The 22,961-nt window shown below is 35.0% G+C and overlaps 1 protein-coding gene across 2 annotated transcripts in view; it reads left to right on the top strand.

Moving 5' to 3' along the window:
* Positions 1 to 22,961, top strand: part of HS3ST5 (heparan sulfate-glucosamine 3-sulfotransferase 5) — a 308,905-nt gene that overhangs the window by 105,593 nt on the left and 180,351 nt on the right. For both annotated transcript variants that reach the window (XM_053591090.1, XM_053591091.1), the window contains exon 2: positions 10,088 to 10,274. The gene's annotated coding sequence lies outside the window, so the exon portion shown is untranslated. The remainder of the gene's footprint in view (positions 1 to 10,087; positions 10,275 to 22,961) is intronic.

Below are 22,961 nucleotides of genomic sequence, written 5' to 3'. Positions count from 1 at the left end.
GGATCTAAGAACTAGGTAGGCTTTCAAATACAACTATGGGCACCTCATTTGTAAGGGTAGGGGCTCATCTGTCCCTGTTGCTGTGCCTTACAGACCAGGTGGAGCCCAGGTGCCAAAACAGGGCCATAGCTCTTATCTCTTAGTTCTAAACCACAACTCCAGTCTCTGAACTGTGGCCTGAGCAGAGAAGTACGAAAGAGAGGAGCCAGAGGTCTAACCCTTATTACTTACTTCCTTCCCCATGGAAGCCCCATCGCAAGGTCAAGATTAGAGGCAGAACCACAGTTAGCTCCGTTTGGAGCTTTTATGCAGATTATTAATATATACCTTCTACTGAGGAGTGCGGACCAATATGAGGATAACACGTTTGGCAAGTGATATGCATGCTTGATTCGAGGTGGGGAGCTCACCCTCTCCACTAGACGCCCTGGTACGTGACCATGGCTGTCACCAACAGGCCTGTTTCAGTGCATTTTGTGAACTGAAAATTAATAAAAACAAACTACAAATCAAGGAGGACTCTTTCTACACATGCATTAAGATGAAACAAGAAAGCAAAAAAAAAAAACAAAAAGCTTGAAGTTTAAGGTTGAAAACATACATGAAATTTTTTTCATAATCTTAATTTAATCCCTGATTACCTTCAACATTTCTTCATGTCTAGTATATAGAGTGTTTCAAATAGGAAAGACATGATCTTTATTTGTGTCTTTTAGAGCTCTTAAGCCTAACAGTGGAGAAAGTAAAAAAAAAATTCAAAACAGAAATGCAGAAGTAATGATAAAATATTGAAACTGATATCAAATCTAGATTTTATTTGTTATTTAGCAAACAATGGGACAAAGAAACACTGGCATATCATAGAGTTGAATAAGATTTTATATATTACCAGAGCAATCTATTAACTAATACAGAGAGATAGAGAAGGGAATGAACTTAGTTCTTTGCCTTTTCTTTGGGTTACATGTTATTAATATTCCACTGTGCCAATCATTCATTCAAGCTCTGAGTAGTTGGTGGCATCTGAGGTTATCTAGTCAGAAAATGCAAAGTAGTAGACCAGCTTTCTTCTGATGGTTCCTGTCAGCACTTTCTTAAAACTTTTTTTCTCTTCTTCTTTTTTTTAACTCCCCACATAGTGGAAGAGTGGTTCTCTAGCCAAATAAGCAAACTCTGCAAAGGCCAATCCTGCACACCAATGCTCTTTCCATGGGTGAGCTGATGTGGTCCATAGAGATGCTGTCAAGATATTTCTGGATGTTCTTCTACCAAAGCAAGAGCCACCAACATTTTATTAGGAAAGTTCCTTTCCAATAACCACGTAGACATAAGGTTTATATTTAGACATTGGAGAGTTTTACTCATTTAATAAATAATCATCAGCAACTTCATTGAAACAGATTTTTGTTTCCTTTAATTAGATTAGACCTCAACATTTCTGCCAGCAGTGAACTTTGTGTTTCCGCTGTCATGATGAGTTTTTTGTATTTACTATGGTTTGTAGAAGGTAGAGGGATTTTTTAAAATCTTGAAATTCTAAATTTCTTTATGTTAATGAGCACTTAATAAAGATAATATTTTCACTCCATATTGATGAGCAGATAAAATACTGCATTTTGAAAGCTGATATTCTGACAGTGCTTATATTTTGTTTCTCTTCCCTTCCACTGAGCAGGGAGTTAAAAAAAAAAACAAAAGAAGAAGAAGAAGAAGAAAAAAAAAATTTAAGAAAGTGCTTACAGGAACCATCAGAAGATAGCTAGTCTGCTACTGTGTTCGTACTCTGATTTGCACACAGGCTGATTTTCATTAGTTAGTTAAAAATCTAGACCTCTCTTACGTAGGTCTGCCAGATCACTATCAGACTAGAAATGAGAGTCCAGATTAATGGACAATGTGTGTGTGTAAAGGGATTTTTCCCAGAAATTCCAGAATCATACACTTGAAGGACATATTCTCAAGTCATTCTCCACTCAGGTTGCATCTTAGAGTCACTTGGGGAACTTCTGAGGCTCAGGCTTTTCATCTCAGACCAAATGAACTAGAATCTTTGAGGATGGGGACAGAGCATTGGTATTTTTTTCAACACAGATATATTGTAAAGTTAAGCCAAGGTTTAAAATCCTCAAGTTAAGTCCAACCTCTTTTTATATGAAGAGACAAAATAAAAATCCTTCAGGAAGAAATGATTTATCTCAGGACATAACAGAGCTTGGATTAGAAGCCACATCACCTCACCCCAGTTCAGCACCATTTTCATAACAATGCAATGCTCATATCTTGTTTTATTTTTGACTAACTTTTGACTAACATTAACAGAAGAATCCCATTTCCCAAATTTTTCTGTAAAATGGACTTTGTGTCATCTAGAGAAAGGATGCTGTGCAATAGTGTAAATTAGCCCATGATGCTGTGCAATAATGTAAATCAGCACATGATGCTGTGCAATAGTGTAAATCAGCACATGATGCTGTGCAATAGTGTGAAGTAGTACATGATGCTGTGCAATAGTGTAAATTAGTCCATGGTGCTGTGCAATAGTGTAAATCAGCACATGATGCTGTGCAATAGTGTAAAGTAGTACATGATGCTGTGCAATAGTGTAAATTACCCATGATGCTGTGCAATAGTGTAAAGTAGCCCATGATGCTGTGCAATAGTGTCAATTATCCATGATGCTGTGCAATAGTGTAAATCAGCACATGATGCTCTTAATAGTGTAAAGTAGCCCATAATGCTGTGCAATAGTGTAAATTAGCACTTGATGCTGTGCAATAGTGTAAATTACCCAGGATACTGTGCAATAGTGTCAATTAGCCCACGATGCTGTGCAATAGTGTAAATTAGCACATGAATTTCTACACTTCCCTCCTTGCCTCTCACCAAAAACAAGTTAATCTTTGATCGTTATGAAGAGTGTTTGAAAGATATCTGTAATTTTTATTTTATGTAAGTCAAGGAGATATTTTAAATCATTTCAGCCATATGTAGACAAATTTTTAAAGTCATCATTAAAAACTCTGTATAGGTCACTCCCTGACAAACATACTGAGGAAGCATCACTGATAACGTGGGCCCCAGTTAGTGGCATTGAAGATATAGATGGTTAAACATTTTCCTATTCTTTGACATCTACCTTTTCTGTATGTATATATCTGTTGATCTCATCAAAGTCTAAAATATTTCAATTCAGCGTAAAATTGCAGGCCTGATTGTTGTATGGTCTATGTTTTATCTCTTGGAGAGATGGAAAAGCGTATCTAAATGCATCATTTCTATGCCCAGAAGTAATGCAAATCTTCTGCCTTGCCAGTGCCAGAAATAAATGAAAATGATAGTTGATAAAGGCTAGGAACATTTTTTCTATTTTGCACCCATGCAACATATTGTGTGCAGTGATCATCACCATGCTTTAAGCATCCTCCTTCAGCCAAACATTCTATTATGGACTGAGAAATATTGAAGACATAGTTAGTCTCTACCCTCCCTAGACTCCATCCCCCAAAACAGATACAGAAAAATTCAAGTTTTATTATTCAAAAGAAAATAGATAAATATATGTTAAGGTAGCTGAGAGTAAAGAACAAACATTTAAATACAAAAGGATTCATACATATTAAGGATATTCTATGAATTGTGAATACAGCTCTCTACATTCACACTTTTTTCCCATCTATTACAATTATTCAGTAAGGATTTATTAAGTGTATGATTAAACAGAGTGTCTATATATAACTGGATGTTACTTTGTGTGAGTTGTGTATGATTTGTACAAATTATCACTATGGAGTAAAAAATACAGAAATTCACGAATAGAAAAAGAAATCTTAATGACCACCTTTTTAAAATACTTACAAAAATGCTCGTAGCAGAACCACAGAATAAAGAAGATGAGTGCCTTGAACAGAGCAGAGCAGAAGGCTGTCTGGAATGAACCCGAAAATAGACCTTCCCTGATGGAATCCACCAGGGGTCAGGGTATAGATTTTGGAATTATTGACCTACGAGTTTGGCTCACGGAAGCAATCTCATTCTGATTGGCTCACAGCGGAGTGAGTTGCTGAACTACAGGTTGACTCATGAACGTGAACCACTCCTGACAACTGCTGTTCCCAGAATACTGGTGTCCCTTGTATCCTCCCCTCAGAGCACCTCTCCCCGCCCTGGCAGGTACTGGGGGAAATGATCAGGGATACAACATCCAGACAAAGAGAAATTTGAGGAATCATCTATATAAGTGACTTCTCCAGTTACCAGGAGGATGTAGGGTCCTTTTCAACACAGGCAACTTCTGATTCCTGGATTTTCTTCTTTCTAAAAGCTAGTGGTGGTCCAACTGTGTTCCAGAGGACTTTAGGGTTTCCTGTAAGGATTGTATAGTGGATGGAGCTTCTTAAAAATAAAAAAAATAAAAATTTTTTTTTCACTACTACTGTCATCGGCCATCTCCTTCCTATTATAATTTTAGGTTCTCTAGTCATATTCCACTTCTGTGTCCTTATAAATACATTATTTTCAGATTTCCTTATTGAAGTATTGGAAGTGCCCAAACTCTTCTGTCATTTACCCATTGAGAAAAATCACAGAAACCTGATTATCTAAGAATAATAATGGATGTGTATTTTTACTTATTTAGCTCTTATCATACAACATTGTTTCTCTTCCTTGGGAAATTTTCAAAATTATGAGTCATCCTTTAAATCTTTGAACTAGAGTTAGATTTTAAAAAAACTTGTGCCATTTTGTGCCAACTTTGAGAGGAATGCCTACATAAAGTCTTATGCAGTCTCAACAAAGTATACATAAACAGGCAACCTCATACTCATAGCAAAATAATCCATTTTAAAAAAAATACAAAAGGTTATACTGTAATTATAGAATATATATCAATTTTCGTGAGAAAGGACAAACCCAATTTTGTCAATAGCTTAAGAAATTAATAAATAAAACAAAAAAGTTTAGCAAGTGAAATGTTGTACACATAAGAAAAGCATTTTTTTTTTCCTCACACACAGAAATAATGTAGGTAGAAAGAGGTAGACCATAAGAATCTATTCTCCCAGCATCCAGTTAAGCTCATTTTTTATTTATATAAAGAGTAGCTAAATGAATAGTGCAGCTTCAGCCTATCCCTTGGAGTTTAAGTACAGGGAAAATGAAATCATGACTAACACGCTGGTAGAATTTTTTATTTTGCTTGAAAAGCAATTGGATATTAAATCATGATTCACTACTTTCCTAAAATATCTTTTAGTACTCTAAGGGGAAGTGTAAAATAGCCTGCTCTTGGATTTTTAAGAGACCTGCTTGCAGTCATTCTCAAAATGCATTGCATGAAGAGGGTTGCTTTTATTTTTTCTTTCCTTTTTTATTTAATAAAAAAATTTATAAATTCCCTAACAGATTTAATACCATGAGAAAACTTGGAGGTATTTATAACTGAAAACAGGCCTATAGAAACCCAAAGGCAATTACTTCTTGTATAAATATGTCTTAGGCAAACTTCCACTTGTTTTAAGGCCCGGAAGATTAGGTCTGCTGAAGAATTTTATCCAGGCAGAAAATTTGCATTGTCTACTCTTACATTTCCTGTCCTCTCATCCTTTTAAATCTCCTCAATCCTAATTTCATGATTCCTTAACTTGGAAAACATTGTCAGACCACAGATAACACAATCAGAAGCCCTGGAGAAACATGTCTTCCTGTTTAACCTAATAAATTCCCAGCCCCACTCTTTCATTCCTGTTAGGTTCTCTGCACACATTTTGATATGTGTAGGAAATATTTATTTTATTTGGGGGAATATAATATAGGTCAGAATTTCATACTTCCCTTTGATCCTCTGAAGATTCTTTGTTCTTTTCAGGTGAATATCCAGTAACTAGGAATTTAATTTATTCTTTAATTTGTATCTCCCAAAATAATCAATCTCTACTCAAAAAGACTTTAGCTCTTCATTATTAAAAGCATTGAATTTTTGCTTCTACTTTTCAAAGATAAATTATGGCTAAAGAGAAATTAAAAAATATTTGAAAATATGACAGTGAAAATAGCAAATATCATACTTGAGTGTTTGGCCATCTAACTCAAGGTTTATCTTATTCTGTGCCGTGCAGAGAACAACTTCTTCAAAAGAAATCTGTGTAAATTCTGTAGAATTGTGATCAGACATAAGTTTCTTATTTTTCACTTACATATTATTGTCAGAGTAATATTTCCTCTTGTTCATTTCTAATCTTATAGGAAAGTGATAACCTCATCATTGTGAAGGAATCAATATCAATATAAACACCTCTGAACCCTTTCTACTTGTGTGGCATTCTATTATAGAGTACAAAGAAACAGAGGACATGGCCTTGTCTTCAATATACTTATAAGTAACTCAAAAAAATAAAATATAAAGGAAAAATTAACACAAGGTAGCTCACGATTCAAGAGTTGTTGCAAGAAAATTATTTATTCAACAAGTATTTTTTACCTGCTATGTATTAAGCACTCTGCTGAATACTGGGCATCTAAATATGAGAGAAACAGACAGGGCCTCTTTCACGAGGGAGATGAGGCTGGAGAGTTAGGCTGGGATTGGACGACATGAGGCCATGGTGTTAGTCTTCATCCTAAGAACAGTGGAAAGGCATGTAAGGTCTTTAAAAAAATGTGCGATATAAGCAATTGTGTATTTTTAAAAGATCACTCTAGATGCCATGAGAAATGTAATAGGGGAAAATAAAATGTATGATGGGAGGCAGAAGGAAGCCTTGACCTACACTGTGAACAGACAAGATTTTGAGCGTGGTGGTGGTCGAGTAGGAGGAAGAGAAAGGAAGATTTAGAGAGGAAAAGGGCCAAGCAGATTTACGAAGTAAAATCAAAAGAATGTGATGATCAGATACTGGGCCTAAAGGAGACAAGAAGGATCAAATCTACCCTGAATCCCTTTTAAAAGGTAGAAGCCCTTGGTTTATGGTTTAGTCAACTTATGGCAGATGGTGCTATTTACAAAAATAGGGCTTACCAATGGAAGGCTGAGTCTAAGAGGAAGGTTTTTATGAGTTCAGATATGGACAAATTCCTTTGGGGAGTTTTCAAAACATCTAAGTTGAGATGTAAACTAGTTAGAAATAAAAGTCAAGATAAGAAAAAAATGGTCAATCTAAAGGTAAGATTTGAGAATTGCCACCAAATGATAATGTCAGAGACCTTGCTGAACTCCATTATTAGTGTATACAGTGGACAACGAAGTGGTTTTGATTAAGATTCTCTCGTTATGAGTTAGAAGAATCTGGAAAGATTTCATGGGGGAAGAGAGCTGAGTCATGAAAAAGGTAGAATAGGGAAAAGGAGAGATGAGTAAAAATAAATGAAATGATAGCTACACAATAAAACATATCTATAAAAGAGATTGAAATAACTTTTTTAATTCCAAGTGTGTAAATAACCCAAACTGGCTTAACCAAACAAGTAGCCTATAGATTCACAAGTAACTGACAAGTTTAGGGTGTTGCTCCAGCAATCTGTTCTCTCCTAGGACTGAAACAACACCCTCAGAACTTAGTTCCTCTTTGTATTCTCAGCTCTATTTCCCTGGTGTTCACTTAATTTAGGGAGTGTTCTCTTCTAGTGACACCAAGATAGCTGCTGGTAGTACCACAGCCTAGATATTTGCAGCCTAGATATGCTCATGTCCAGCAAAAAAAGCAAAGTAAGTTTTTTTAACATGGTAGGGCAGCCAAAGCTCCCGCATGGAGACCCATTAACCTATTAAGGTCATGTATTTGTCCTTATCATTGAAAATACAGTTGGAGATAGACCAATTATCTTAACCTTATTAAGGTGCCCCATTGGAGTAGGCGTAAGTTCTCCCACCAAAGCACCTACAGTGTTAGAGAAGGGGTTAGAAAATTGACAAGGGTCCATATTACAGGGAGATTTATGCCAGGTTAAGGACCTTTCTCTCAATCCAGTCTCCTAAAGGGAGTTCTTGTGTTTTGAACAAGAGAGGGAGCCAATAAAATCAATGTTTTTTTTTTTTTGTTTGTTTGTTTGTTTGTTTTAGTTGCAGTTTGGCCGGAGTCGGGTTCAAACCTGCCAACCTCAGTATATGGGGCCGGCGCCCTACTCACTGAACCACAGGCATCACCCAAAATCAATGTTTTAAGAAGTTAAGTATTAAGGCACTTAATAGCATATACATTCATGTTTAGGAAAAAATGAAAAGAGAAATATTTTTAAATGTTTATGCAATAGTCTAGGAAAGAGATGGGGAAAGCCTGAACTGATGTTGGGGAAGAAATGTTGATGAAAGGAAGATAGTAGCGAAGTGATGAGTGTGAACATTATTTCAAAGGCTCTCCAGGACTTAGCAAGATAATAATGAGCTTTAAGGTGGAACGTCAATCTCTTCCACTGAGATTTCAAGGAATGTGATGATGGCCTAGCCACTGAGGCAACAAAGATTCTACGTTTTTCCTGTCATAATGCTGGAGCCTCTTCTTTGAAACCTCGCCCTGAGCTATGTTTTCCATTCCATCCTGTTCCAATTAGTCACCATCATCTTGTGTCCCACTTTTTTCCTCATATGCACAGCTCTTCTGAGAGTTAGAAAAAAGGCAGGTTCCAACCCCTGTCAGAAAGAAAGCTGTTTTTAACTCCAAAGAATGAGAACTTCCCTTTATTACAGACTCTAAAGAGTCAAAAGATAGATATCGCTACAGTCAGTGCAAGGGTACTTACTTTTTAGTGAATTTTTGTGAGCATTTTGCCAAGCACCAAGGACCAGAAAACCCTGAGTGGTTTAAACAAGTAGAAGTGCAGAGAAAGCCCGTAGTGACATTGGTTCAGCTGTTCATCAATAACAGGGTCTATGTCAGGGGTTCTCAACCTTCCTAATGCCGCCACCCTTTAATACAGTTCCTCATGTTATGGTGATCCCCAACCATAAAATTACTTTCATTGCAGTTGGGGATCACCACACTATGAGGAACTGCATTAAAGGGTGGTAGTGTTAGAAAGATTGAGAACCACTGGTCTATGTCTTTACGTTTCTCTGGGCCTTCCTTGTATTTGACCTCATGGTAACAAAATAGCTGCTCTACCTCCAAGTATCACATCCTCATTTAAAACAAACAGATGTGTGGAAAAGAAGCAGAAATCTTTCTATTTATCAAAAAAAAAAAACAAAATTAGGCCAGCATTTCTTACCTAGCATACTTCTTGTAGCTCACAGGTCACATGATCACTCTTAGCAGTCAAAAAGACTATGAAAGTTGAACTCTTGATTTTCTATTCTGTATATATAAGAGATAGCAAGGAAGAAGTTCGTCAGGTTTCTGGGTGGCCAGACAATAGTCTTCCATAAGAACTACTGTTACATGGAACTCTGTGCTTGCATGCCCTCTTACCATTTTGTATTGGATCTAATAGTTATCTGTATGTTTTGCTTTCTCTCCTTTTTAGGAGAGTGCTTGCATGATTGATTACTAATTTTTAAAAGATTTTTTATTCTCTTGTTCTGTTAACCACTACCAACTTCTACTTAACTCATTCTCCAAAGATGCTAGAATTATGGTTTCCCTGAGTAGGCAACACATGTGGACTAAAAAAGATTATCTTTGCAAGCTTTACCCACATGAAAGGAAATAAAGCAAAACTAGCAGATAATTCCATGTGGATTTAGTAAAAGTATCCCTTTTTTTCTTTTAAAGAATGTGATAGAGTTTTGTGTAAGGAAATATTTCTGAGAGACTTCATCAACCCTAACTTGGAAAGAAATTGACAGCAAAATGTAGCACCTGCATATCAAAAGTAAAAATTAGTAATTATGCCACTCGATGCAATGTTTAGAAAAAATAGTCAATTAAAGCAATAAGAGTTCAACCAGAATTCTCTGCAGGCGGCATCACTGTGCAATTCTGACTTCACAATGACACGAAATTTTAAATGACAACTGTGCTAAATCGGGGAGCAGCAAACCCAGGCCAAGTTTAAATTTAGTAACACGTCTAGTTTACTGAAAATAACCTTCTCCATAGCAGATTATGTGAATTACAGGTGACTGACTACTTGTTTGTTTTTCTGTTCTGTTTAGAGATAGCCAGGTACTCACTGGCCTCAATCCTGGTGTCTTCTCAACGGCATTTCTGGGGTCCACCTCCAGCATCACCGTAGCCAGTCTCAGAACCCTTGGAAATTAAAGAGAGAATATACCACCTATATTCTTTTGACAGTTTCTATCATATATTTCAAACTTCCTGAATGAGTACAAGGATTTGAAGGTAAGTGAATTGGGGGGTAACTCACATTCTTGTGTGGTGCTTAATTATATCAAAAGTGAATGATGTGTTTTCATAAAATATTAAAAAGTAAAACCAGTTATTTGATATAGGAAAAATAACCACCTATGTGCAGTTCCACAGGGGGAAAAAAGGGAAATAAAATACAGTGTTTGAAAGTTGTTGTATGACATGTAAATGTAAACACAAGAAAGGCTCAGTGGAAATCTGGATATTCGGTCATCCGACTCACATCAAAAAGCATGACGTATGGTGCGTGCAACTTAATGCGCCTCAGAGTCACTTGACGCCTGGGGGGATCCATAAAATGTTGATTTCTGGGCATATTTCAGAGAGACTTAGATTTTCTGTGACCAGAGTATGGCCCAGGAATCTGTATTTTTACAGTCGGCCACCCCGACCTGATCCTGATACAAGTGGGTATTGAGCCTTTGAGAAACACTGAAATTGTCATTCAAAATAATCTGTTTATTTTCAAACTTCCTATTAAACTTGTGTTTGTGTGTTGTTTGTTTCCTTTAATCACAAGAACAAATAAGGAAGGGGTAATTTTAGCATGGAAGTGCTACATTTGTGCTCCCTTTTTCATGCCCTAATTTGAATTATTAGTTTTCATTACTATTCCTTTTTAAAGTATAACATGATGGGCTAACCCCGGGTGCCCTTTCCCTCTCTGAGAGGGACAGTGCTGTCATACTGTCATTGCTCTTGTTAGCTGTTACTCTGTTCTGTGTAATATTTTAATTTATTTAGATATTCAGTGTTAGTGGGTCTAATTACATAGCATAAGAAATATCTAGAAGATTAAAATTATGCGTTATTACCAGGGTTGGCTGGGCATTTGTACATTTTGAGGATTCTATCTTTTCTCTTCATTTTGAAAACTCAGTCTTAGATTTAAAAAAAACAGGTCTGCTTAATATTAAACACATCTTTCACTACTCTTTTTTCATAGCAAATAAGTTATAAATCATGTGCTACATTTCTGACAGTTTACACGTGCATTTAGTGAATATCACTTGATCGTGCTTCTGTTTGCTATCCAACCTTTAGCAACTTCACTTGTATTATTTGCAATTTTAAGTTTATAAAAGGTTTGCTTTTTTTATTGAAGTGAAAGAAGTGATTGGTAGGCATATATTCAGATCTTAAGATCATTACTTAAATAGTAATGATTTTTTAAAGGTCCAATATTATGTTATTTTGATAGTGAATAATGAAGTTTTTAATTATTTGAATGAATTTCAAATTATTTGAATGAATCTCAGAGTTATAGACATTTTCATCTTTTTATCAGTCTTTGTAGGACTTGTTCACATTGTGTAGAATTTCTTGTTCATAAAATATTAAAAGGCAAAAATAAATCCTTCATCTAAGGAAGTATATCCCTCTAGTGCCTATTAGCTACATATAGCAGTTATTAGCATTATGCGTAGAAAATTGAATATGGTAATATGCATAAAATAAGGCAGAATTTTTTCCAGTATTCAAAATTCAAAATTTACAGTAGTGGCTAAACTATAATGACGAAGTTGCTTATGCACTTACCAGAATTGCTCTCAATAGTAAGACTGCCATACCTGTATATAAAATCCTAAAATGCATAATACACAAGTTTACTATTAGATAAAGCCCCCAAATATAATTTAATAAAGCTTTTAGTGAAAGTCTTCTATAATACTTTAATTTTGGAAAAACATAGAAACTCTTTCTTTTTCTTTCTTTCTCTCCCTTCTTCCTTCTCCCCACCCCGTTTTTATTTACTTATTTATTTATTTATTTTCCTGGAAAAGGAGCAGATGGAGAGAGAATAGAATTGTGTCCTCGCGTGAGTCACGTTCATTATCAGTGGTACATTTATCAGACAGTTTTGAAATTGTGTTTCCTTAAAGAAAACTTCCAATGTAGTTTGAGGGAACCTGAGTAAGGCAGTTTCAGTACTCAGGAAGTAAGATGCACAACAAAAGAATAAAGTACAGAAACTTTATAGAATCACAGAAGCATAAAGTGTTAGAGCAGAAATGGACCATTGAGATCTTCTAGTCTGATCCACTCATGTAAAACAGCATTTTCTCTTCCAAATTTGTCATAGAAAAGTCTGATACAAAGAGCAGTGAGCAAAAATCTGGTCAGCTATGACTTGTCAACAAAGAGAAACAGAGCAAGTGTTTTTCAATAATGATTTCTTAAGTAAGAAAGGTAGGAGAAAATTCCACGAAGAAGATTGAAAAAGTGAAGAAATTATCTAAGAACTTACAAACGTAACTGATTTTAAAATTATTCATTATTTTACTTGTCAATGGATAATCTTTAATGTCATTAATCTAGAAATGAAAACAGCAAATTTGGTTTAATTAACAATTGGTTAGCTTTATCTGGAAATTTTATAGAGAAAGGGAAAAGGAACTAAAAGTAAGATCTAGCTTCAGTACAGCAGAGCCATCAGTGTAGGAAAAAGTAGATTTAAATATGTAAGAAATTCTTGGGAACATTAGATTATTGTGAAACAGCATAATAATTAAATCCATGAGATACAGAAAAGATCAAAATGTGTTATTATTCTCAATTTAAGGAGTTCATAAATCATTAAAATTTATATTGTAAAAGTAAAATTATTATTATGGAGAAATATTCATAATATACTGAAATCAAAGCAAGAAGTTACAAAAGCCTATAATGATGGGATCACTATTTTATTTTAAAAAAACTATAGACACACAGGGAGAAAATTAAAAGAAAATATTATCTAATCAAAATAATACTGATAGTTATTCTCAATTTATAAAATTATAGTTGATACTTATTGCTTCTCAAGATTTGTAATACTCTTTTTTCAAAAGTCTATATTATTAATGTAGTTTAAAAATATTTCTAAAGTGCTGGAAAAATATCCAGTTACATGAAAAAGTCACTTTTGTAGAACTGTAATGAAGGCTTTATAATTGTTTAAAATAGCCTGAAAGCAAAACTATTTTGTCTTATGGTATTAAACTTATTTGAGTATGAGAATAATATTTCCAATCAAATCAAAATCATTTTTAGAAATAATTTTAGATATAATTCTTCATTTATAGAATAGTAGGGCAAAATTCTTTGTTTCCTTTTTCATTCAATAGTGATAATTTCAAATTATGACAATTAGTTCTTTAAGAGTCTTTGTATCTTGTATTGGATGATTCCAGTGTGTCTTCAAGAATTTTATAACTATAATAATTTTTTCCATTTGGAGGATAATTTCATATGTTTGGTTGCATTCATGTTAATATGTCTTTGTTTATTAAATCTCTAGTGTAACATACGGTTAGTCTCACCATTATTACTACCAGCTGCGGTTGGCCTATGATTTTGTTCATTCTGTCTGAGTCTAAAGTAATTAGCTCTTTAGTTTGATGACAATATCTGTTAATGGGTTTTTAGGGCCAAATTCTGCTATTAGAGAGTAGGTGGTGTATTTGAAGTTAAAATCTGGCCCTTATGTTTTAAGCATAAGCTGTGTAATTTTATTTCAAAATGATAGTTTAGGGAGTTTAGGATAGGAAAAACTAAATCTGCGTTTGTCTGAAATTTCTTATTTTTAAGAAAAAGAAAATAAAAGTGAGAAGTATGTAGATGAACAACAACCCACTTGAAGTTCTCTGAGACAGCGACCCGGCCATTCTACAGCCCATACATAGAATGAAATGATAATTACCAGATGCTGGGCAGTTTCTTTCATGCAGCAGGGCACACACTTAGCTCTTTAAGTGCCATGAAACAGTTTTGATTGTTGTATTTTTGAAAAACTTAGTGAAGCAGAGTCCTTGCCTGAGAGTTATTGGGGTTCAAAGCCTGACTCAGCTTCCTAGTGGTGGCCTGACTTTAAGGAAATCTCTTTCTCTTTCCCTGACCTCAGCTTCTTCATCCTAAAGTAGACCTTTTCACTAGATGATTAAAATGGTTCTCTCCAGCCCTAGGGTAATGACCTTAACTTACTTTAAAAGAGTTCTGTGAGGAATGTACAAGGACAGTAAGGAAGATGCAATGACTAGAGCTCACGGAGTAAACACCACGTCTGCGAAAAGGTCTTTTAGGATCATTTTGGCCTTAAGAAATTTCCTGCAATGCCTAATTACTTTTGTCCTGAAGAAGAGAATACTTGAAAGGTTTTCCTGTAAGCTAATCTACTAAAGTTTTTAAGGAGATGAATTTTGGCAAACCTTAGGGGAAAAAACTGGTAACAGTGGAGATGCCCGGCAATGAGTAGGGTACCATGTTAGATAATGAATTCCCCATCATTGTGAAAGGAAAATGGGGGCCCACAGATTTTATGAACTGCCAAAATGTTCTTCAAGATGTCAAGGCTGGAGATAAATATTCTGGGCATATTCAAGAAATACTGTTAATCTGAGCTCCACAAAAAGAAACTATTAGAAGACAATCTCCAAACAAAAAGTGACTATAGGTGGCCCCCGTAGCTCAGTGGTTAGGGTGCCAGCCACATACACCCAGGCTGGCAGGTTCAAATCCAGCCCGGGCCTGCTAACCAACAATGACAACTGCAGCAAAAAAATAGCTGGGCATTGTAGTGGGCGCCTGTAGTCCAGCTGCTTGGGAGGCTGAGGCAAGAGAATCACTTAAGCCCAAGTGTCTGAGGTTGCTGTGATCTGTGATGCAATGGCACTCTACCGAGGGTGACATAGCAAGACTCCATCTCAAAAAACAAAACAAACAAACAAACAAACAAAAGGCGACTATAAGAAACTACTCCAAAAAAATAAAAATTAAATTAAAAATAAAAATAATAACAACTGGTCAGCGCCTGTCGCTCAGTGAATAGGGCACCGGTCACATATACCAAGGGTGATGGGTTTGAACCCGGCCCCAGCCAAACTGCAACAAAAAGAGAAATAATAATAACAACTGTTTGTCAGCATTGAATATATTTAAGTGTAGACTAAATCTAAAATGAATATGGAGGTTAGGGTAACAAAATAGAACATAAATGTATAACATCCTTTTATATGTTTTAGTGGGGTAGAACTAAAACAACTAGCAAGAATTAGGGAGACATAAGAGAAAGTTGGTGCTTATATTAAGTTAGCTGATTGCTTTGTTCTCAATATCTAGAAATCAATGGATATCATTTAAACTGACAATCAAACTATAGAAATATAAGCAGAAATAAGAATACACAAAAAGATTCTAAGGAAGACACTGTTATTGTCTAACATTAGCTAGTAAAGAATGACAGGAGAGAGAGAAATATATATATATACTACTTTTCATGTCAGTCATAATAGGTGAATAGTAAATATCCTAAAAATATTTTTAAAATTAAGGTTATAAGCATCACATTATAGTTTATTACATAAATTTGTAAATATAAATTAAAGGAAAATCTACATTTTTTAGAAGCTACAAATCTTAAGCAAGGAAAATAGACCATATAATAAGACTTTCAAAACATTTTAAGAGAAAGCTTAAAATATTATGACAGGATAGCTCTGTCCTATCTTTCATATCAATAAATCTTTTTTAAAACAAAATATTTTCAGATTGGATCACAGTGGAAAAAATCAATTCTAAGTGTATACAAGAATACAAGCAAGACAAGGTAATTCAAAAATTGGAAAATGAAAAGATAGGCAAATGCAGTAAAAATATTAATATCAGATAAAGTGAAATTTAGGGCTAAGGAGCCTTAGCTAACACAAAAGAGGGACTCTATAATGAATGCGGATGGGTACGGCACATAATGAAGGTATATAGTCATGAATAAATACAGCTATAAGAGCTACCTTAGGAGTTTATTCAGTAAATAAACATAACTTCTAATAACCTCCGAAGAAATAGAAATAGCCCATTTTTTTAGGTGGTGAACTAAAGACTTCTTAAATCTAAAAAGTCATCTTCTATATCATAAAGCAAAACATATATCTTGAAATTTGTTTTCAAGACAAAAGATTTCTATATCAAAGATAATTAAAACTACCTATTAACTAAAAATTAAGTGCTAGACTAATCACAATCTTTTTCATTATCAGCAAAAAGCATTTCCAAGATATTTATTTTTTTAAAAGAAAGAAAGATGATGAAGGCTATAAATGTATGCACGAAACTTATTTGGTTTGAAGGAAAGCAGAACATTTGAACATCTCCCACCCCAAACAGGTATTCTTAACAGCAGGATATAATTTCAGAGTTTTTACAGTCAAGAGGCTTCTGCTGAGCAAAAATTCTCGTTCAGTTTAGGAATGCAGATTATAATAATTTTTCTATCCTCCTCACGGTGGGCTTCCTGCCTTCATTTTACAAACTCCTAGGTTCAGTAAGACACAACTAGGTAACTTCAGTTCTAGGTAACACTTCAAATATAGTCCCATTAACTCAACTTAGTTATAATGCAAAGCCGCTTAACTTCACAGATGAAATAGAATACTATTAAATTGCTTTTCCAATGTAATACCTATTTGTAATAAATGCAAAATAGTTTGTGATGGGAAACTTTGTAGGGCATGAAAATTTATGAAGGAGAAAGACTTATTTTTTTCTAATCCAAAATTATGAAGAATGCCATGAATTTTTGTATGTGGTACTCCTATTTAAAAAAAGGCAGAGATATTAAAAAATAGACATTTAATATATCGGCCTTTATGATACATTATTTCAGCAAGAAAATTTAAGTGAAACTATGATATTTCATAATAGCATGTTTTCTAAATAGCACAGTCTGTCTAATTTACATAAATTTTCTTCAGTTTAATTTCTTTCTCTCTACTAGATTTTAACCATGTAGTTCAAAATTTCCTAACATTGTTTGAGAACGTGGAGGTTACAACTCAAATATCATCTTCTGTCTGCTCATATTACAATAATACCTGTATAAATGCAACTTAAACTATGTAAACCACATGTTATTATAAAATAGGTCACCAAGACATTGGTTTTAGTTTTGAATAAGTAAATTCTAGATCGCAGATTCCTTTAGTTGGCAAAGGTCAACCCTGAACTATTTTACAACCATGAACTATTCTACCTCCACGTCTCATTTGGGTAATTCACTACCCTCTTCCATAAGTTGCTATTTCTTCATGAACCGGTACACATGCACGTGCCATGACAGCAATGTTTTCATAGTGCCTGAGCAACATTGCCAAATGGAATGATTGATTGCCATAACAAAGTAAATGTCCAGCCACACTCAATATGAACTTTCGAAACTATCCTGATTAAATGTGTATGTGTCGGGAGGTGTACAGGAGAGATGTATATTTATTATGCATTGTTCAATGATCTTAGCTGAGAATCAAGAGCCATTCCTGGATCTATTGTAAGTCAATACAGACTTCATTTCTCCATTCATCCAACAAGCATTTGGTTAATAACTACTTCGTGGCAGGCTATTCATTAAAAAGAACAGACAATAATCTCTTTCTTCATGGCAACAACAAAAAAGTAGTAAATAAGAGAATCACGTGGCACCCAAGACTACAATAAGGTATAAAAGAAAGAAAACCTAAGTAAAAGATAAGATGATAAAGAATGATCTGACAGGTCGTGGGAGGTGGGCTCAGATACGGTACTACTTGAACCAGCTCTTTTGGAAGATGTTTTTCACTGTTCAGTGTGGTTATCTAAAATCAAAATATGTGGACTGAATTTGGAGGGTGTAGTCATTATTAAATGGCCCTTGTGCGAATTTTCTTGGTTTAATGATAAGCTTTTATACATTAATGTTCATAGTTGAGATGCTTACCGTAGAGTTGCACTGAACTAAAGCAATCAGTTGCATGTGTTTAATAACTTTTAGCCTAAGTGTTCTTTGCTTGGTTTTATTACAGGTGACCTAATTAGTAAATGCTTTCTAATGCTGTACGATTTCCAAAGGGGCCGAACAATGAAGACTATTACATTTAAATTTATTCTCTTTTCCTTGATAGTTTAGAACATATAGGGTAATTTTTAATTATTATAGTACCACTACAACTATAATCCTTGTCAATGGTGCTAAGGAAAACCTACATTAGTTTAAAAAAACCCAAATGTCAGGTAAGAGTATGTTAATTCATAGAATTAACCTAGATTTGAAAGTATCTTGTGTGTCATGAAGACATTAGATAAAATTCTCAACTTGAGTATCATAAAAATGAGAACTAAACTGTACATTTGATTATGTATTTTTAAAAATAACCTATAGTTCTTCCTAATGTAGTTCATTTTGTGATGCCACGTTAAGAACGACTTTTATGTTGATTACCATGTGCATCCCTAACTACCAATGTCATAGAACCACAGCCTGCTTCACTGGAAGTGATTCCATGAACTGTAGTACAACTACCTTTATTTTACATATATGAAAGCTGGGTTTCATAGAAGGTAAGCATTAATAATTTGTCCGGGTCAGATGGTGTGAGCAGGTCCAGAAAACCAGTTAGTATGTACCCATAGTAGAACTGGGACAGAAACCTATTCTTTTAAAACCCAGCTCAGAATTTTTTTTAGGATAATACTCTGAGATTTTCCATTGTCTACTACTGAAATAATGTTCCTCTTAAAATTAAAAAGAGTAAACCATATTTTTTAATGTCCTAAAATGCAGTGATTACTGAGTTTGCCTAAGCACCCAGAAATGATCTTACTTATCTGATAACCTGGTCGGCACTACTGGAATGTGATCTTTTTCTTTTTAATCCGAATGATATGTTGAGTTTGGTTTTTTCTTTTTTTTTTTCTTTTTTTGAAAAATAAAGAAAATTATTTATGAAGCTATAGGATGACTTGCTTGTTAATAAATAAATATGGCACAAATGAAGTACAATTGTATTATTTTTCAATGAATTGCGATGGAGAAAATTGTAAGTAGTAAAGTGCTGAGTTTAGAAAACTACCTGAGTCACATCTGTGCCCTGGGTTCCTCAGGCTTTAGAAAATGATAGAGTCATGTGAAAACTCTCTGAACCTTCATTAAGGGACAATTATATAACTCACTGGAAAATAATTTCAGCAGATTTAATAGACAATAGAAGTAATGTATTCAAAATACGAAGAAAAATATAAAAAATGGTCTGCTAGGCCTGGGGAATTTCATATGCAAAGAAAAAATTAAACAAAGCAATATCAATTTATTTTCGAAGACAGTTCTAAGTATTATAATACATCTTAAAATATTATACATTTGGTTCCTGTAAATGGGTTCTAAATTTTCTCAAAATGAAGGATATAACCATGCCTTTATAAAATGATAAAATAGGAGCTTCTCATTGCACAGAACAGAATTTTCATGTGCACGCCTAGGCATACCATTTATTAAACCAATGTAATTTAAATTTTAAGAAAATTAAAAAATATGTATAACATTAGGTACAGGGCTCTAAAATGACTGATAAGGTTGATTATGGAAAACAGCTGTAAACACTCAAGGTCCAGAAGATTTAATGAGTACTTTGTGAACTTTTTAAGGTTTTGGTAGTTTTGTCTGCTCGTGAGTAAGCTAGGAATATAAATAATACACCCGACTTTTAATTCTATTATTTTACATTTGTAAATCTAATGAGAGGAAAAAGCTAAAAATTAGATCTTCTATCTATTCCAATATCACGACACTGCTCAGTTAAGGTCTTCTATTAATAAGTAAAGCCAATTGAAAATTATAATTTAAAACTACATCTGGTTCCTATTAATGCAATGGCTAATTATTAGCATCCTAGCATTAGGCATTTTAGACTACTTGTTTATTATTTCAATAATAACAAAAAAAGATGCTTAAGAAAATACAAAACTAAAATAGTTCAGCTTTTCAGTGAAGGAAAAACTGTGAAAATAACTAATTTATGCTTATTTTTGATTGATTGAATTAATTTTGTCTGAAGCCCTTAGTGATGTCCTTGGAAATGTCTGTGGCTCTCCTCCTATTCTTCTCCCCCCTCCCCTATGAATATGTATGTCCTGTAGAAGGCAACAACAGTATTTGCATATTTTTTTCCCAAAGGAACATTGTTTTCCATTTTTAATCACTGCATAGGTGAATTGTCCTGTGATCGACAAGGGGATTAGTGGGCCACACGTCCCCTCTAGGTAAACCTGTGTGTTCCAAGAGTGTCATCGTTTGTCTCTTGGGCTTAGTAAAATGAAACACACCTTTGCCTTTCACTGTCTTTTCACACATTATGTAAATTGGTAAGAGTAAAAATAATGTGATTGGAAGTACAGCTTGACAGACAATATAATGTAATATAATATCCAAATACTTATGAGGTAGCAATAGTGCCTTGGGGCACTGAGTACTTGCATTTACACATTTTTGTCTAGAGCTTAGACTTGCATAATAAATCGCTCACTGTGGAAAGCAGAATTGTTTTTTAAATGTTCTACTCACAACAAAGATGTACCAAATGCAGTTTCAATCCATTTGGGGAAGTAAAGCGCGAAGGCATAAGAAGCCAGATTGCGCAAGAGTTAGTAACAAATAGAAATTTCTATGTGCATGGACATGACCATCACAAATTCCCCTATATTTCACATGTAAATACATTCAGGGCATGCAGAAACTTAAGCAAACAATAGGTGCAAACAATTTTTATTTGTGTTTTGACAGCCAGAGTGTTTTGGACATAGAAAAGTGAGGTGTTTGACTTTTAACAGGGATCAAATGACGCATCTCGGATGCTGGGCCTATTCAGGAAATTGCATTTCTCATTTCTTCAGGATAGGCTGTTAAAATCTCAGCGCACTTTCAGCTCATCAGGAAAACCTATCTTTCCTTCAAAACTTCTTGCCTACTGGGCTTGGTAACCTTTCGACTTAGTTTTCCTCTTTTTCTAAAGAAGTGAATTTTTCAACGTTGAAATTTGAGTACTGTTTAGTTTTCATGAAGAAAATTATTCATACTGATACACATTTGGGTAAATATCAGACATTTGTCACTGATACCAGAAATGCTTTTTCAGATAACAAAATGAAAATATACTTTATTTTTTTTTTGCACCTTGGCATTGAGAACTATCACTTATAGGAATCAAAATATTTATTTATTTATTTATTGAGACAGAGCCTCAAGCTGTCGCCCTGGGTAGAGTGCTGTAGCATCACAGCTCACAGCAACCTCCAGCTCCTGGGCTTAGGCGATTCTCTTGCCTCAGCCTCCCAAGTAGCTGAGACTATAGGCGCCTGCCACAGTACTTGGCTATTTTTTTGGTTGTAGTTGTCATTGTTGTTTGGCAGGTCCGGGCTGGATTCAAACCTGCCAGCTCTGGTGTATGTGGCTGGCACCCTAGCCACTTGAGCTACAGGCACCAAGCCAAATCAAAATATTTAAATATGTATGTAGCTTGGTGTTTGTTAGGATCATATAGGAGCGCAACTTAACTATTTAGGCTAACCTTAAACTCATTTTAATGCAAGGGGCAGTGGAAGGATGTTCCATTTTTGTCCAGGTGAGTGGTAGAACCATCCATGGCTAAATTTCCTGATAACATACAAGGTGGAATAGAATAATGATTGTGAGTTTTTTTTTTTTTTTTATTGTTGGGGATTCATTGAGGGTACAATAAGCCAGTTACACTGATTGCAATTGTTAGGTAAAGTCCCTCTTGCAATCATGTCTTAAATGATTGTGAGTTTGATTTGTGGGATCGGATTGCCTACATTGAGCCCCAGCTCTGCTATTTACTAACTCTGCTATGTCACCCTGGCTACTTTCACTGTGCAAAGACTCAGTTTCCTCATGTGTAAAACACACGTGATCATCTTCCTGACATCATAGGACTACTGGGAATAGAGAGATGACCCATGGAAAGTACTTACTGTGTAAAGCTCTGGGGGCTTAGAGTACTCTCATTTCTATGACTTCAGATAGCCTCTCTTGTTTTCTTGAGAATGAAATCTTGTCATGAACACTCTGAAGCTTGATTATTCCTTCATTTCCATGGTTTCCGTTAACTTGGAGATGAAGAAACTATAAATATCTAACTTTAGATAATTATATATGGATAGTATAAATGTATACACATAAGCATATAGAGTTGTGAAAATATTTGAGGAAGACTGTTTCATAGAATACTTGTATTCTCAGGATAATGGTTGCTTGGATCCTGAAGCTCTGAAACAAGATTTAAATGGCAGCCTAAAGGCTTTGTCATCATAACCACTTAAACGGTCTGGCAGGGTGCGAAATGTGTGCACATGGGCATAGTTAGCAAGGTCTTTGAGTTGAAATTGAACTCACCCAACAAGTTGTTTCATTAAAACATTGCCTGGCAATGTTTAGGTCTTATTGTATGGTAGTTTGCTTTCCAGCTAAACTGGTTAGCGGACGGTGAATGTTACCAGTTAGAATAGTGCATGGTGGAAGATTCCATCCTTCCAGATTGTTGAACAGCTGGAGCCAGTGAGTCAAGCTTAGCTGACACTGGACAGCTGTCCATCAGCTCACAGTCATGAACAGAGCTTCGTGAAGCAGCAGCTGGCTTCGGCGTCACACACCACCAGAGATATGCAGCTGCCCAAAGGACCCAAGCTGCCTTTCCATGCTTCCTTGCCCTCAGAACTTTCACCTGCAAAAGGTGGCTGCAAAACCTCCCTCCAACAAAAACCAGACAACCTCAAAAATGCAGGGAGGTATTCTTTACAAGCATTGCACTTTGAGTTTTTTATAAAGGAAGGATGATTCTGTTCTCTATTTCTGTTTGTTTG

This window comes from Nycticebus coucang, chromosome 5 (assembly GCF_027406575.1).
Source record: "Nycticebus coucang isolate mNycCou1 chromosome 5, mNycCou1.pri, whole genome shotgun sequence".
In the NCBI taxonomy this organism is placed as follows: domain Eukaryota; kingdom Metazoa; phylum Chordata; class Mammalia; order Primates; family Lorisidae; genus Nycticebus; species Nycticebus coucang.
The sequence above is the reverse complement of the archived record's forward strand: the minus strand, read 5'-3'. Positions and strand labels throughout refer to the sequence as shown.